Here is a 17787-nt window from a genome sequence, read left to right as displayed (position 1 = left end):
ATGGGGAAACAGTTTAAATAATTAAACTTATTATTTAATGGCATTTTAGTTTCTTCTGAAATTTTCTCAGAGCTCATATCCTTTGGGCATGGTTGACTTGGTCCCACTTGGGTTCCCCTGTGGCCAAAAAATCTGTTGGTTCCCAGAAACTTGTCTCTCCATTCCTCAGCTTCTTCAGCTGGGTCCCCTTGCCCCAAGCCAAGATAGCCTCATGGCAGGCTTGCTAAACTCTGTATTCATTGCTTTCTTCACCTTTTGTTGTGCCCAAGATTGCAAATCCAAGAAACCACCGAGGAGCCAACATCGATGCAAGCGCACGAGGGTTTATTTACAAGCTCGATCTTGGGTCCAAGTATACCCGACACAGTGGAGCAGGGACTTGGACCCCTGAAGTGGGTTACAGCTGGGTTTCTTATAGGCTGGTCAAGGGGATTTCCAGAGGGGGTGGAGGAATTTCTCAAATTCTGTTTACATTTTGATATGGGGCTTTCAGGGGCATTGAGCTCTGTTCTCATTCTAATAGGGGCTTCCTGCCCTTGGCTTGGGCTCTGTTCTTATTCTAATATGGGGCTTTCTAGGACATTAAGCTGTAAACTGTTTTCTTCCTGTAACTGAAGTAATGTAAAGTTCAGCTCTTATTCATTGGGGCCTGGGATGGCTGTACTTGTGCTAACGCTAAACTTGAGGTGGAATGGCCTTGATTTTCTCGGCCTCCACACTTTGTGCCATCTTCTGGATCTTCTGGTTTCCATGACCATGTTCTGTGGCTGAAAAATAGAGGAAGAAAAATAATTGTCCTTCTGCCCTCCTGGCTTTTGTGGCTGAAGCCCCTCATAATAAAAGACAGATTAACAAGAGAGAAAAAGAAAATAAAAGGAAGTTTAACAAAATGTGTACCTCTATGTACATTGGAGATACCCAGGAAACCTGAGTTAGTCCCCAAAATGGCCCAATCCATCCATTAAATACCATCTTCAGCTAAAGCCAAAAGAAAGATGTTAGCGGGTGGAGAGGCCAGTTATGGGAAGTGACCAGGAAAAGCAGAGTAAACAAGGCAAAAGTTGTGATGTAGATTTAAGTCAGTGCCTTGTGCTCTGACAACAGTTTCTTGTGATTTAGAGTCTTCTTTCTCTTCCCAGAACAGAGAGGGAGACATTCTGGCAAGTGGAAATGTCCCTTATAAATGTAAATTTCCCTTATAAAAGACTAAATTTTACCCTGTTTTCAGAGCTTTTCCTGAGTCTGATGGCTCTCAAAAATAATCAGCTTAAAATTATCCCTGTACCAAAAAGGGGGTATTTTAGGGTGGTGTATTCTGCTCCCCTTTGGCTGCATAAAGGAGCATGGATCTGAAGAGATTTGGTGAGTACTACCTCAATCCTCTCTTCTGTACCCATCACTCAGCCCCCTCTTTGTGACTGTCTTCGCGGCACTCTGTTGGATGTGGCAGTGGGTAGTAAACTTGATTCTTTTTGGGGACCTACAGCTGTCCCCTGGGTCTGCCTCTAAAGCCAAATACTCATATTGCTTATCATGGTATTTCTTCCACATTTCCTGCCTTTCCCCTCAGGTTCCATCCCAGGAGGGAAGGAGAGAAGAAGCACTGGCATTTTACTTCTTTGGTCCCTGCAGCTTACCAAACACTTTTTTTTTTTGCCTCTCCAGTGGGAGGTTTATGACTCATTTTTGATCTGTCATTGATCCAACCCAGTTCCTAAGCCATGTGGCAAAATGGACATGGGGAAACAAAATATATAGTGGGACCAGGGGACTTACATTCGAAGTCCTATCTCAATTCTATTTGTCCTATGGGTACAAGATACATTGGAGTTCCTGTCTTTATCTGAGCTCCCCTAGTCCCAGGACATTCTAGACAAAGTAGAAACTGAAAATATGGTATCTACCAAAAAGAGAGAGGGGTAGGGATTTGGAGGGTGCTGCATGACCACTATCAAAGCATTTAGAACTGGAAATAGAGATTATGATAGTCTTTGTGTTTGTGTTTATCTACACAGCAGCAGTAAACCACTGGTCATTTGGGACCAAAAACATAGTTTCATGTTGGAATAATGCCTGTTTTTTCTACTGCTATATTCTCAGTGCCTGTGTCTGGCACATATTAACAGTAAGTGTGTGGAATGAAGGATGAAAGAGACAAACATGGAGAGAAAGAGAAAGCAAGATAGACTCAGAAATGAGTGAAATAACTAAACAACTATAGTGTGGATGGGAAGTGTAGATGGGAAGGTCATCCTCCAGCACAGAGAAGATACATCCCATCACCCCAACCACCTCCACCTAAGATATGCAATAGATTTGGTCCAGGAAGAATTCTGATAGTATTCTAGACATGAGTATTGTTAAAAATAAAACAACAGACCCAAAATGGAGTCACTTATGCTAAGTCCCACATTACCAAACCAAGACTTAATTATAGCCTTGGTTCTCCCAGCAATGGAACCTTAAACCAATCTATCAGGAATCACTAGTGAGGTCATCTGCCTGGTAGGCCCCTGCCATGCCCTAAGGGGAAGTGATCTTGCAAGAAGCAGTCTTCTCTTTGCCAGTATAACTTCCTTGTTTCTGCTCCCTTCTGCCACTAAAATTTTCACTTGGTACAATTCCTCACAGCTCTTTTCTGTCCGCTAGATAGGATGCTGCCCAATTCACGAATCAATTTTCACTCACATAAACTTGAAAATTTTAATATGCCTGTTTATCTCCTAACAGTATCTTAATTACCCTGGATTTTTACCAATTCTGCTTTTATTTCCCCTTTTTCCTTTTATGAAATTTTTTTCCACCACCCAGCAAATTGCAGCCTCAAGATCCCAATATTTCATTTACCATAAAACACCAGTTTTCCATAAATCCGTGTGATTGGAGATGCTCCATTTAAAAACACATTCAGCAAAATCTAGAGGGTTGAGACAATATGTATCCTACCTCTTTCCAGTAGACTGAAATCATACATCCCACATCCTTATTTCACCAATTAAAATGACACATTAATCATTTTCCTTCCCTGTGTTCTTCTTATTTCATGTTACTCTGACTCCTCCCCATTTCTCTGGCGGAAGCTGCTGGGACCATCTGAAACATGCCCACATGAATACTATATGTTTCCACTAAGCTGTGTGAAATGCATCCACGGACCACATGAAACACCTCCTCACAGCTTCCATATGTCCCAGCACAGTGAACACCAGGTGGCCCCTGCCTCAGGCGGCATATTGAAGTGGACTCTTGTCTTCAGGGCTTCCAGAACTCACTTTTGTTCCCCATCTGTCTCTCTTCTCCCCACTAAGTGAACCCCCACTTAAGCAAGCTCTACATCATGCGTTGCACATTGGCAATTCTCAGCCATAAGGTCTCAAGTAACTTTTTACTATTGTGGCAGAGTAACTAAACTTCTCCATCTTCTAAGCAGGGTGGTTAGAGAAGGAGTCTGGGAATTAAAAGCAAGTCGTCGCGCCAGTACATCAGCTATGCTCTGACTGCAAAGTAGCCAAATACAAATATAGTACATGCAGAAGTAATGTTGCTTAAACAATAGGGCTCCAGGGTTGATGGGGGCTCTCTGATGGCATGGCAGGTTGTTTTTCTCTGTGACCCTCTTGGTCATCCTCTTGTGGTCACAAGCTAATATGGCAGCTCCAAACTTGGTCTCCTCATATAACACTGCTCAAAGTGAGAAGAGGGGAGAAGGCTTCTCCTGGTGCAAATCTCTGTCTTTTTTATTGGGGCAGAAAATCTTTTGGGGAATCAAAGTCCCCTTCTTCCCTTAGCAGATTTCCCTCTCAAGTCCCAGAGTCCACAGTGATATCATGAATCCACACCCTAGCCATGCAGAAGCTCAGGAATGTGAGGCTCAGACATTGTCTTCCTCTCTATAGGGAGGGTAGGTCTTCCCAGGGTTAGCCAACTGTTAGAGATAGCAAACAACTTACACACTTTTCAAATGCAAACCAACCAATCCAGGGCCTGCACATTACCCCTTTGATGGGCCCTCAAATTCAGGCTGCTATTCCCCTACCCTAATCACCTCAGGGCCAGGCACCAGACAACTAGGGACACTCCCTGTACCACAGAGCCCATTAAAACATTCAAGTTAGCCTATCCTAACTCTGGTCACCCTGCCTCACCTGTTCCTTCCCACAGAAACCATAACAAAGGCTCTTGCCCACAGCTCTCCCTTCTCCATCTGGCTCCTGACTGACCTTGGTGCTTCTCAACATGGCCCTCTCTGCATGATGTGCCCCCTTGTCTTGGAAACTGTAAGTAACAAACTATCTTCTAAGTGGGAGCTGTCTCCTAATCTGTTGGCCTTACTGAAGCTCAAATTTTCTGTGAATACACTTTGTTTTAGAATCAGCTCTGCTGGCAACAAACCCTTCTAGAAGAGTTTTTGTCTCCCAGGGGAAGATAATGAAAAGGAGTCTCTCTTTCTACATTAAAGAATCAGTACTAGTTATCTGTTTCCACAAAACAAATTAAGACTTGGTGGCTTAAAACAATAATGGTTGTTTTCTTACCTCTCATATTTCTTTGTAGGTCAGGAATCTGAGCAGGATTGAGATGAGCAATTCTGGCTTTGCATCTGATGTCATCACCCTCGGGCATGCCTGGAGCTGCAATGACGGGTTTACAGAAGCTTGGCCAGTCATTGTGCTGTGCACATGTATTATCTCAGTGAATCTTTTATATCCATCTTTTGAGATATGTAATATTTATTAGGATGATTTTACAGGTGGGGACAGGGCCTTATCTAGGTTATGAGGTTGGTAAATGGTGTCATTGCTCAGGACATCAGCCCCCTTCTCTCCTCTTTGTTCTCTACCGCACTACTGTATGTTGATATCTTTATAGTACATGCAGATGTTTGAAATAATCTTGTATATTCATTGTATATTTTGTTAATTTATCTCTGTTTCCAGTGGAATGCCATGTCCTTGAAACAGGGGGCATTGCTCTTGGGGTTCACTTCTTTTTCCCAGAGCCTAGAACAGCCTCTGGCACATTGCACACACTCAGTAAATAGTCACTGAATGAAGCACAGAGCTTGGATTTGCTCTCAGGTCTGGCCAGTAAAATGTCACCTGGGCAGCAACAGGAGGTCCTGCCTGCAGTAACCCCAGATCCTAGAACTGCCCCACTCACCCAAAGGTTATTCTTCCACCTTGACTCTTTGGCACGTCCCTCATCTCATCCCTAAGCATTTCTTTGTGTGAAGTTTTAGCTTATTACTCCTGCCCATGAGGCCTTATTCTCTCCTTGTGAAGGTTTCAGATTCACCAGTAGAATTCTATATTACTGAGGCTACATTATGCTAAATCCTGTGGGAGGACAGGTGTTTGCACTCCCACAGTTTACCAGTGACAGCTGCAAAATCAGAAGCCATCTCTGCTGTTCTCCCTTTTTCTCTTTTCTTTCCCTGTCTCTTATTCTCAGCCTCACCTCCAGTATGATTGTCAAGCTATGGCAACACAGCTACTTATGGCCCACAGTCTCCATGAAATCCAGCCTTTCATCTTCACCCAGGACACCTGAAGCAGCCTCCTCAACGGCACATTTGTAAGCAATGGACAGATGGCTTAGCAAGAAATTAAAGCTCTTCACCCCCATCATTTTCCCTTGGAAAAATCTACCCAAAAAGGCTTAGTATTCACACACACACCCTCAGACATATGCACATACTCATACACACACACACACACACACACACACACAATTGTATTCCTTGAGCTTTATTTACATATGTTACTTTATTTCCTGGATGGCTTGAGTTTCTCCATGCAACATTTGTAAGCGGGGAGGGATGGCCCATCACTTTAAAAGCCCCAGGGAGAAGACCCCAGACATTCTGGCTCTCTCTCCTCCTAACATACAGAGAAGTATGGGGATCAGCATCCTTTTATGACAACAGAGCTGGAGGCCTGTGTGTGTGTGTGAGGCCAAAACCTAGGTAATAATTGCTCTTGTCCTCACAATAAACCTCTAATCCAGTCTCACTTCCCATGAGATAGGGAAATCTATTTTCTTCTGTGCTATTTTACTACTTTCACTATGGACTCAGGGTTCCCAGCCCCTGGTAAGACCTACTTCTTATACATCATGTTGTTATGAGAGGGCTTTATAAACTATATTGAGCTTCCTTAGAACCAGACATTTTTGATGAGAGAGAGATAATATACTTTGTGAGCAGGCTAAGATGGCAGTCTATAGCAGGTGTGATGGTCAGGTGTCTGCTGGCTATTAGCACCTAATAGTCAGGTCTTTCTGGAAACAGCTCATTGAGAAAACTTCTATTTTGCCCACTATGAGCTTCCTGTGATGGTCATTCTAGAAGACACCCATTTGCTGCTGCAGTCCTTCTGTTGGATCATTATGGCTCCCAGTTCAAGGAGGAACTTTGTAGAGAATCCTGAATTCCAAAGCTTTCTCAGACATGCTGAATAGATTGTGTTAGACCCTGCAGGCAATTGCTTTCCATAGAAAGTCTTAGGCTAGAAAAAAAAGAGCATAAATCCAGCTGAAGCATTTCAAAATCTGTAAGCAGAATAAATTCCAGACCAGGGTCACGGAACAGTAATTCTCTTCAGACATAATGGTCCTCACTAGCAAAATGTGTTCCCCTTCATATGTAGAAAAATGGAATCACTGAAGGAAAGAGCTGGAAGGGTCTTTGAAGATCATCCAACAGAGAGACCCCCTCATTTTCTTTATGATTTGAAGAGGCAGAGCATTTCTCCAAGCCTACAGTGTGTGAACTAGTTGCAAAGCAGAAACTGGAACCCAGGGAGCCTGACTCCTGGTCCAACATATTCTCATTTTGCCAATTAGCTCACTGACCTAAGAACTGTGACATTACAATACATTAAGGAAAAAAGAATCGAGGGAGAAGGTTGCTTTTTGAAGAATCTGATTCTTCCACTCTACACTCGAATGAACTGAGACCCAGAGATTCAGAGCAACTTATTCCAGACAGAAGAACTAATACTTCAAGTGGATGTCTTCGCAGCCCCAGTCTGGTGCTCTTTCTCCTAACAGGACTACTTAGACCATCCTTCTGAGCAACATGTCTACATTCTTGCCATGGTAAAGATGGGGAGCTAGAAAGAAGCAGGTGCCGAAATTTCAAATGACTTCAGGAACTAGACAACCCACCTCAAGGAGAAAAATGGGCTGAGTAAGCAAAATGCAATGTAAAAGAAGGAATTTTTGGGACAGAAACTGAGTCTAGTCATCCCCTCTTAGTACCTTGGTCCAGGTACTTGACCAGAGGCTGATAACAACAGATAAAAGTAATGTCTAGAGAGACTGATGAAGTTAAGCAAGGTCAGGTAAGGGCCAAAGCACCAGGCAGATAAAAGTATTACGCTCTGTGAAAGAGACTTAAGAAAGGAGAAACAGGTACATTAGAAAGTAAAAATTCCAGGGCAACTGGGTGGCCCAGTGGTTGAGCATCTGCCTTTGGCTTGTGTCGTGATCTTGGGGTCCTGGTCCTGATCCCGAGGTCCTGGGATCGAGTCCCACATCGGACTCCCTCTGCCTATGTCTCTGCCTCTCTCTCTATGTCTCTCAAGAATAAATAAGTGAAATCTTCAATAAAAAAAAAAAAAGTAGAAGTTTGGTACTTCACAGAGTTCAGTCATCATGGGTCAGGAAAGCAAGCTAAGAGACTGGTGAAGAGAGAGGCAGGAAGTAAAGCAGGAGCCTTGGGAAACATAAGATAACAAGCTCAGGTTAAATTACGGACTAGAAGAGGTGCATCTTAGCAAGAGACCCAGGAGAGCACCCCCAACACCAAGGCAACTGATTTTGAATACATGGTTTCCCCTTAATACTTCTGCCCAAGATCATAGTTTTGCCTCTGAATGTAGGAACGAGTAGATCTACAACTGAAAGCCATTGCACATGTGAGGATTAGGCACCAGATGAAGAGCAGATACACAGAGAAATGCTAGCAGGAGACATATTGGAAGCCCAATTAATTAGCAAAAGCTTGATTTGGTGAGTGTGCAATTAGAGAAAAGGGAGGCCTATCATACTAAAGTTGGAGTCTGATAGAATCGCTGCCATCTGTCACAAGGTGAGGAGTGTGGCGAGAGAGTTTAGCTCATGTTTTGGTCAGAGCTAAACAATTCTTTCTGGTTCTATTTTTCACAGATCAAGGAGGAAGCATTTACGTTCATGTCATCTACTTGCTACGCCCAGCCTAGCATCCAGCCCAGTTGGGGCTTCGAGTGGTTATTCCATGTTTCTAGTACAACATATCACTACTAACTGCATAGAGACTCCTTTCGAAAGCTTAAGGAGGAAGCTGAATAATTGTTCTCAGACAGAAAAAAAAAAAAAAAAGGGAAAAAGTCGCCTGTAGGTGATGAGCTCTCAGAAACAGATGTCTTAAGGCTCTCAGGTGTGTGCTGCGAGGAACAGAGTTCAGTCAGATTTGATTAAGTGAACTAATTAGCAAATTTATTTTCATTACTGACACAGTAATTTAGTTCTAGCCTGCAGAGGACTGAAATGTTTCCAGCTTGAAGAGGGCTGTGGATATTCCCATCTACCACAGACGAAGATTCATAGTTAATTGGGATACTTTATGGTTCTCTGGTGGGAAATAAATCTAAACAAGAAAAAATGTGTGTATTAGCAACCATTTTTTCCCCAACAAGTTAATAGCTCTCTGAATTGTGCATCCTACATAAAAATGATTGTGCATTCTGCACAGCAATGATTCTTTTATGAGAAAAGAAAGCCAAAGAGAAAGTAATAGTCAAGTAGCCAATTTTTCAAATGCTGTGCACAAAATAGTGAGAGATTGTTAAATTATGTACATTTTCTGTAACAGTAAAGCCTTTTTTTTTTTTGGCACATCCTAATAGAAAACTGTGCATTAAGTAAAACAAAATGGGAAATTACTGAAAAAACAGGATTAGAGGTTGACCCTTCCTTACCTGGGATTACCTCTTTGCTGTCTCATGGAGAATTATTTTCTAGAAAAGCTAAATAAAATATTGCTTCCTTTTGTCTTCTCTGGTAGATGGAGCTGTCCCTAAGGGAGACCCTTGATGGACTTGGGAATTCAAGACCAGGAGTAGAGCTATGTTGGTTAAATCACTCCACATAAGCATTAAGCAAGAATTTAGAGTTTTGAGGATCATTCTTTTTATTTATATTTTAATTGGCTGTTAATTCTCTCAACTCTCTTCTACTCTGTAAATTATCCCTCCACATCTTTCCTTTTTCTTGCAGTTATATTTTGAGGACACTGGGTCCTTTGTCCAGCAGAACCTTCAACAGTCTATTTTTCTGCCTGCATCCTGGTGATGTTGGATGGTATCTCCTAAATTTAGAGGTGGAGATGCAGTCAGATTCAGGCTTGATTTCCTCCTACCCCCCCCCCCCCCCCCCCCCCCCCCCCCCCCCGCCACTTCAAGTCTACCTCATAGGTGGTGGTGTACACTCCCATCGGGTACTTCTCATCCCTCTTTTGGGGATGTTATCAGCCATTGGTGATCATTATCTACAAGTGTGGGAAATGCAAGGGGCAAATCCAATCTGCTGCCTGCATTTGCAAGTTTTATTGGAATATAGCCACATCCATTGGTTTATATATTGTCTTTTGCTGCTTTTGTACTATAATAACAGAGATGAACAGTTGTGACAGAGACCATATGTCCTACAAAGCCTAAAATAATTACTTGCTTGTTCTTTACAGAATATGTTTGCCTGACCCCTGGTTTAGATCCATTAAATTATTAGGGGATGAAAAATGGTGACATTCAAATTTGTCATTCATTTTTCACTTATTAGCTACAGTGCTGCTATAAAAATATCCCTTTGTCAACTGTTGGTTATGACAGGTTGTATAGGAGAGAAGAATAAATATTTTATTCTTTCCTTTTTTTAAACTTGTTTTAAAAAAATTATGAGATTGTTTCCTAGCATCCTTCAAAGGTGTTCAGGAAGGCTGTTTATTTTGTTTTGTTTGAGAATTGTTATAAACTCATGACCTTAAATATACTTGAAGTGTTTCAAATCCTCCCAGTTATTTTTATCCTCTTTGATGATCAAGCTGCTTCCTCTTTAGCCAATGAAAGCTCAGACCATAGACTGAGTATAACACAACTTCAAGGATCTCCAGTAGCCTTCTTGCTTTCTGAAATGACGGTTCCAGACTCATCTTGTATTTTTCCTGCTTCAGTCCTGAAATCAGCCATTTCTCTAAGGAACCTCTACTGGAAATGGTGTTTGGAGATCTCAGTCTGGGGGCCACTTGCTAATGGGTTGGTATTATTCCTAGCCCTTTTCAGTGATAGAATAGAAAATACGTGTTACTTAAGTTACAATATATCAGTTCAGAACCATACTTCCAATTTAAAATCAAAACCACAGGGTTTTACTTAAATCTTGTTGATGTTACACATGCATATCCTTTCACCCACATGGATCCTCCCAATTCTTATGGACATCAACACAGTTATACATTTCATGTATTCCACACCGTAACAGTCTTTGAATGATGATACAAACTTTACCACCAATTGTATGATTCCTAAGTTTCTTTTCCCTGTGTTTTTAGTCCTTTGGCCTCATGACACCAAAATTTCACAGTCAAGTTACTCCCCTTTAAACTTGCATAGACTGGTTTCTCCCTGAGTGGTTATGCCACCAATTATATTCATAGTCAGGTTCATTTATTTTATTTTACTTTTGATATCTAGGAGAAGCTCTTTATTTAATTTTGTCTTTTTTTTTTTATATATAAGGTTCTAAAGTCACATCTAAAAAACAAGATGTAGGGCAGCCCCAGTGGTCCAGTGGTTTAGCGCCGCCTGCAGCCCAGGGCGTGATCCTGGAGACTCTGGATGGAGTCCCACGTCAGGCTCTCTGCATGGAGCCTGCTTCTCCATCTGCCTGTGTCTCTGCCTCTGTGTGTGTGTGTGTCTCTAGGAATAAATAAATAAAATCTTCAAAAAAATAAAAATAAAAAACAAGATGTAGTCAAATAACTCTTATCTTTACCCTATTCTATCCCTCTCCTATAAGTAAACATTAAAAAAAGAAGTTACAATTTGTCCTTTTTGTTTTGTTTAGAAAATTAGCCTTTTCTAAAAATAAGCAATTACCTTTTAAAAAAGATAAACTGTACTCTAATATACACATGTTTCTCTATTTTTAAATGTTTCTTCACTTAATGTTTCTTTGAGATTACATCATAGTAGGATGGATGGATGGTCTCTGAGATCCAACTGGAGGGATGGGGTAGGGAGGAGGAGAGACGGCAGTGGCAGGGGAGGGGAGAGGAAAGGCCAACTAGATGAAAGAGGAATAATGTCAATAATGTAACACCTTCTCATGACCACCATGCTTGTAGTGAAATGTTAAACTTAAGAAATAAAGTTTTTGCTCTTCTTACTTCTCCCCCTCCCCAGCTTTCTCTCCCACCCTCTCTTTCCCTCCTCCTCCTCCTCCTACTTTTTCCTCCTCTTCTCTCCTTTTTCTCTCTTTCTATGTCTTTCTCTCTCTCTCTCTCTCCAATTGAGAAGTTGAGGCTCAGTTCTGGGTCTGGAGATGCAGAGGGAAACAGAGAACATGTCAGGAGAGAAGCTGACAGAACCATGAATATATAAGTCCCTGGGAACTGGGAAGCAACAGAGGCTTTCAGAGACCACAGAGTTCATGGTATTCCAAGTTGATCACACCCTCTTTCTGAGGGATAAGGGAGCCAATCTGAGGTATGGGTCATACCAATAAATCCTCCATAGGTCCCTGTATCTTTCTCCCTTGTATAAGAAACACCAGCAAGTTTTACTTGATTCTCCAATGTCTGCTTTGTGGATGAAGGCCAGCAGCCTCTTGTGGTTATGCTGGGTGAGACTTTGACATCGGCATATAAATAGTTGAACTGACTAAGATCAATGAATGAATCACAGCATCAAAGCATCAACAGGGTCCTCAAGGCATAACCAAGCCCCAGTTAACCTCAGCCTGAACATGCCAGACATTGTTCCGAGGCATAACTTTTCTTTGTAACAAAGCCAAGAATGTGGGCATGGTGGCAGTGACTTGGTACTTGCATTGGTTTCCCACAAAGTAGATAGATATTCCAAGGCAATGATTTGGTCAAGTAACACATTTTAAGAGTGCTTTCCCTGAGACAGCCAAAATAGCTTGTGTTGTCAGCTGACAACCCTATTCCTCCTCCCCTAACTCAGCGGTAGCACAGCATCTAAAGGCAGGGGCTGGAGAGAACCTTCTCAACCCTCACACTTCTTAGTCAAAGACAAAGATTTCTCCGCCAGCATGTAGTTTTTTTTTTTTTTCTAATTCAAATCTGTTGTTCTGCCACCAATTCTCCACTTCTCTGATACCAACTGAGTGTCCTACAATTTAATTCAATTCTGACACTGAGCACAGACACGAGAGGTTAAGGGCTCAGTCCTACAACCTTGTCCCCCCTTTAGATGCCAGCCACATAGGGGTCCCTTGGCAACCTTCATGTCTACCTAGCTGACTACAAATCTGCGGTTTCAGTGACCCCTGCTAAGTTTTGACAACTTATTAGAATGACTCACAGAGACTCAGAAAAATGTTTTACTTATGAATACTGTTTAGAAGGATATACTTATATATACTTACTTATGATTACTATATAGAAGGATATAACTCAGGGACAGCTAGATGGGAGATGTTTATAGAGTAGGTTGTAGACAGAGGTGGTGCAGAGCTTCCATGCCCTCTCTGAACCTGCCACTCTCTTACCACACTGATGTGTTTATCAACCTATAAGTTTCTCCCAAACTTGTGGTTCTGGGTTTTTTTTTTTTTTTTTTTTTTTTTTTTTTTTTGGAGGTTTTGTAACATAGGCATAACTAATTAAATCATTGACCCTTAGTGATTGAACTCAATTTCCAGCCCTCCCTCAAGGTAGGTCCTAGGCTGATAGCTCTAATCCTCTAATGGTGTGATTGTTTCTCTGGTTACCAGTCCCCATTCCTAAGCTACCTCGCTCACCTTCACTTCATTAGCATAAACTCAGGTATGGTCAAAGATGCCTTGTTCCTCTTATTACACAGGAAATTCCAAGAGTTTAAAACCAAATATATACTTTTTATTATACTATAGCTGGTAAAAATTATTGAATAATGTGTTGAGGAAGACAGAAAGGCAGAAAGTAGAGTGGATATGGGTTCTAAGTCTTGGTATTTCTGGCTTGGAGTCTACCATTTGAGAGGAGTCAAGAGCTAAGGAATTCAGATCCATCCAAGGATATAAATACACGTAGGCTTGAAACTTGGTGTTAGGTAGAAGTTTGGGAGTGTTATCGAACAAAAATTCGACTGGGTAAATTTAAATAGCTAATTGGCTTTATTCAATGATTCATATTGGACAGTATCCCATCTGAGGAAGAGAAGGTGATCTGAGGAGTTGTGCAAAATGGGAGACTTTTATAGGTGATAACAGGTGGGACAAGGGAGTTATTAACAAAAGAAAAGAAAGGATTGTTTCAGGCAAGATCAGCTTCCCTTGGGGGGAAGTCGAGGGGTTCTAGCATACAGATCAGCTCACTAGTGCTGACCAGAAAATTCCAGCCTGATTGGTTTAAATTCCACTCCTGAAAGAGGCTGCAACTGCAGTTAGGTTAAGTAATAAATCTGGCAGTGCTTAACATAAGTGACTCCATTTTGGGTCTTGTTGTTTCTGTTTAGCAGAAGGCAGTAGGGCTGGTGTAAAAATAAGCAGACACTGGGTATGAGAGAGCTCAGAGCATCCAGGGGGTGAGGACCGGGACATTCTGGCAAGAGGTGAGGATTCCTCCTCCTCTGACACCCCAAAATCAGCAGAGATCATGGCCCCGAAAGGGAGATCCAGGCATCATTAGGGAAAAATCTTGAGGAATTGGGCAGCTCCTTGACTGAAAATAACATCAGGAAAGGAAAGAGAAGGGGGAGTCCTCACTACTGTAAACCTCAGAACTGTGTTCTAGCCTGGTGGTTTCGACTCTTGTCTCTGTTAACAGCAAGTAGGTGGGCGGTTTCCCTAATACTGGAAATTTGGCCTTTTCCTCCATGAATCAAACACATTTCATAACAAGAGGTCTTTCCCTTACTGCTAAGTGGTTTCAGTTCCTAAAATATTAAAGAAATATTGTTGGTTTTCCTGACCACTGATGGATCTTAAACTTCCAATCTGCTGCATGCAAATGCAAAGTGTTAAATAATAACTAAATTGGGCTATTTTTAGCTTCCTGTTCTGCTCATGCTTTCTCTTCCTAAAGCACTTTGTCTGCCTTCTGGCCCTTTACTAGTGACTTTGCTCAGAGAAAAGCCAAGTCAGTACAGATTAGCTACCTATATGCAAGACCAAGATGTTTACACAATTCGATTGATCCAAACAAAAATAGTGGTACTACAGAACCCCTGTGGAGATTTCACACAATCCACAATCCTGATGATGGTTTTTAAACCTAATATCTTTTATCTTATTAAAAAGAAAAGAGGATAATTTGAGTGTTTTTTTTTAAATTGAAAATAGCCTTAGTACTTACAGAGTTGACTCATAAAGTAGAGATTCCCAGAAAAAGCATTGGTCAAATCTTCTAACTCTGCTGTTAGAAGTTGTACTTTGCCTTAAATGGCCAAGACATGTTGAATTGTTAGTTTAAAACCCTGATCTCTTCTGTGAATGCAGGCAGAGCTGATTCCACAGACAATGAGTAGAAGGGGCCCCTTGACCCCAATCTTCTTGGGCAGAAATTAAATACCCTACTCACTCAGAAAATGGTCAAACACAGAATTGTGGGAAGCCAGAATGCTGAGAAAACAGCATATGTCTCTAGTTTGTTTTAATGGCTGCAGACAAATGACAGATAGTAGTTTTGAGAAAAATTAGTATCAGAGGACTAAAAAAAAAAAAAAAAAATCTGAAATTCTAGTACCATGGGGAATAGGCAGTCATTGGTCTTCATTCTGAAATGTGAATTCAGGTGAGACTTTTAGCTTTGATGTTAACAGGGCAACTGCTATAAAGTACCACATGGCTAAGATGGTAAGAAAGGCTACTGGTCCAACCAGCCTTCAGTCCAGGACAAAGTAGTCCTGTTCTTCAGCTAGCCAGCTGTAAAGATTTCTTTCTTTCAACCATCTTTCTTCCTTTTTTGCAACCATGTCATTGAAAACATGAGACAAAATCAGAGAGTAGACTTTTCTTGTCCTTATTTTGAGATGTAGCCCACAGTACACCTTTCAAAGCCTGAGATAGATATTTTTGATTGTCTGCCACTTTGGAGTGCATCAGAGTCCGCACTTACAGATTATCTACCCAGTGGCTCTCAAGCTTTCCTATGCATATGGGTCTCCCGCACAGAATAACAGGGGCAGGGGTGAGGATTAAAAAGATGCTGATTCTCAGGCCTCATCCCAGAGATTCAAATTCAATTCAAGAGAGGAACAAGCATCTCCAAACACAAAACAAAAAAACCCCAAACCTAGGAGATTCTAATATGTAGTCAAGATTGAGAATTATTTCATCTTCATTTTCAAGATGAGAACGTTGAAACACAGACAAATGCTTTTCCAAAGTCATACAGCTGAAAAGTGATGGGGCTCTGATTCTATGTCAGGCATTTCTGACTTCAAGTTTCTTTTCCCTCCTACCAATATATTCAGTGTATAATGTGGCCTCAATGTGGCTAAGTTGGAACCTAGATCCCAGACCCCCTGAATTCCTGCCTAGTGATTTTCCTGTTATACTACATCCACAACTAGCTCTTGACATAGTGGAATGAGACTCAACAGCAACCTCCCTTTCACTTAGTTACTGGATAGATTGTTCCAGAGACCATACAGTCAGTTTTCCTTAGCTTAAACATTAGGCAAGAGCAAAGGGATGACCTGCGTTAAATAAAACAATCTGCCTTAAAATAAACAGTAGACTGTAGAGGAAGGGATCAAAGATTCAAAGAAGTGGGAGTATGAGAATGGCTCTACTGTATAGAAGACCAGAAAATACAATGGCTGACTCTGGCTCTGCTGCTATTTCAGACCTGGGGTCCCTAGTAACAGTAGAGATGATAAGATCCCAGACTAGTGAAGACCAGGAATCAATCACCAACCATCAGAAGCACCATGGACACCATCACCAAAAAGATAACAAGATATTTTACAGATCATGGTATTCCTAGGGGCAAAAGAGACACAAGATTAAGGTATTAAGGTAAGATTAAGGTATATCATAAATATATTCAAAATACATCAAGAATGGATAAACAGAAGACCAATGTCTGCTACCCCAAAGGAAAGTTCTCTTTCCCCGTTTCCAGAACTGAGCCAGTTCCCAGTTCCCAACACCATAACTGAAGAGGAAGCCAGATCCACATAAGCAAAGACTGTCCAACATTGTGGAAGACATAAATGGCATTGATTCCACCAATTCTTTCCTAAAGGGGTAACTGGCTATTTATTCAGGCAACAATACACTGGGGAAAAGGGAATACTCATACCATTTGTGTGTTGTGGGAAACAAGATTCAAATTGACACTGCCACCCAGGGACCCAAAGCATCATACTGGCCCCCATAGAATAAGGATCTAAGAGAGTTATGTAATATGTAGAATTCTGGTCTAGAAGCTGTACTTTGCCTTAAATGGCCAAGCTGTACTTTGCCTTAAATGGATCTAGGTCCATCTCACGGTGCTCACTGGATGCAGATACATCCAGTGGGCATTGTCCCAGTTCTTGAATATATAATGGAAACTGACATATTAAGATATTGGCAAAACCCTTACATGGGTTCCTTGACCAGTAAACTCAAATTATAAATTATAAAGAGCCACTGTAGTGAAAAAAGTCAAATAGAAACTCCTGAAACTACCCCTACCCTAGCCAAGACAGTAAATGGGAAACAATTACCATATCTTTGGGGGAATGGTGGATGTGTGTTGCCCTCAAAGATTTCAAGGATGCAGGGGTAGTGGTCCTGCAAAAACCAGTTGGATCATGGAAAATAACAGTGTACTATTGCAAACTTAACCACATAGTACAGCCAATTGCAGCTGCTGTGCTGGAAGTGGTATCTTTATTAGAGACTCTGGTAAGTGGCATGAAGCTATTGATCTGGCAAATGCATTCTTTTCAATACCCATCAAATAGGACAGAAGCAATTTGCATTCATATGGGATGAATAGCAGTATACATTCATGGTCTTGCCCCAGAGATATGTTAATTCTCTTTCTCTCTGTCACTATACTGTTGAAAGGATCCGGGCCATCTGGACATTCTGTAGAACACCGTATTAGCCCATATTGCTGACATCATGTAAGCTGGACCTGATGAGCAAGAGGTGGCAAGACATATGCACTCTAGAAGGAGGGAGATAAACCCTACAAAGATTTAGAGGTATGATATATCAGTTAAATATTTAGGGGCTCTGTGTTCTGGGGCAAATGAATCATCCCTTCCGAAACCAAGAGCATGTTATTATGCTGTGCACTTCCTACTATTCAGAAAGCAGCACAAGGTTTAGTTGGCCTCTTCAGGTTTTTGATGCAGCATATTATACACTAGAGAATACTGCTGTGACCCATTATTTGATTATGCTAAAGGCTGATAGGTTTAGGGGACCCAGAGCAAAAACACCTCTGGAGCAGATTCAGGCTCCAACATGAACAGCCCTGCCACGTGGGATGCTTTGTGAAGTCTCTAGCAAGTCACAATACTATACTAATAGGATTTCCTACAAATTCTTGGGCTCTTGAATAAGGAGGCTATGCCACCTGCA

At 41.5% G+C, this 17787-nt stretch overlaps 1 long non-coding RNA gene across 1 annotated transcript in view; it reads right to left on the bottom strand.

Moving 5' to 3' along the window:
- Nucleotides 1-606: 606 nt before the first annotated feature.
- LOC111096107 overlaps nt 607-17787 on the bottom strand; it is a 28330-nt gene continuing 11149 nt past the window's right edge. The window contains exons 2-3 of the long non-coding RNA XR_005358876.1: nt 4536-4631; nt 607-767 (exon numbers count right to left, since the gene is read on the bottom strand). This is a non-coding gene — a long non-coding RNA (uncharacterized LOC111096107). The remainder of the gene's footprint in view (nt 768-4535; nt 4632-17787) is intronic.

Source organism: Canis lupus, chromosome 5 (assembly GCF_011100685.1).
Source record: "Canis lupus familiaris isolate Mischka breed German Shepherd chromosome 5, alternate assembly UU_Cfam_GSD_1.0, whole genome shotgun sequence".
Lineage (NCBI taxonomy): Eukaryota > Metazoa > Chordata > Mammalia > Carnivora > Canidae > Canis > Canis lupus.
The sequence above is the reverse complement of the archived record's forward strand: the minus strand, read 5'-3'. Positions and strand labels throughout refer to the sequence as shown.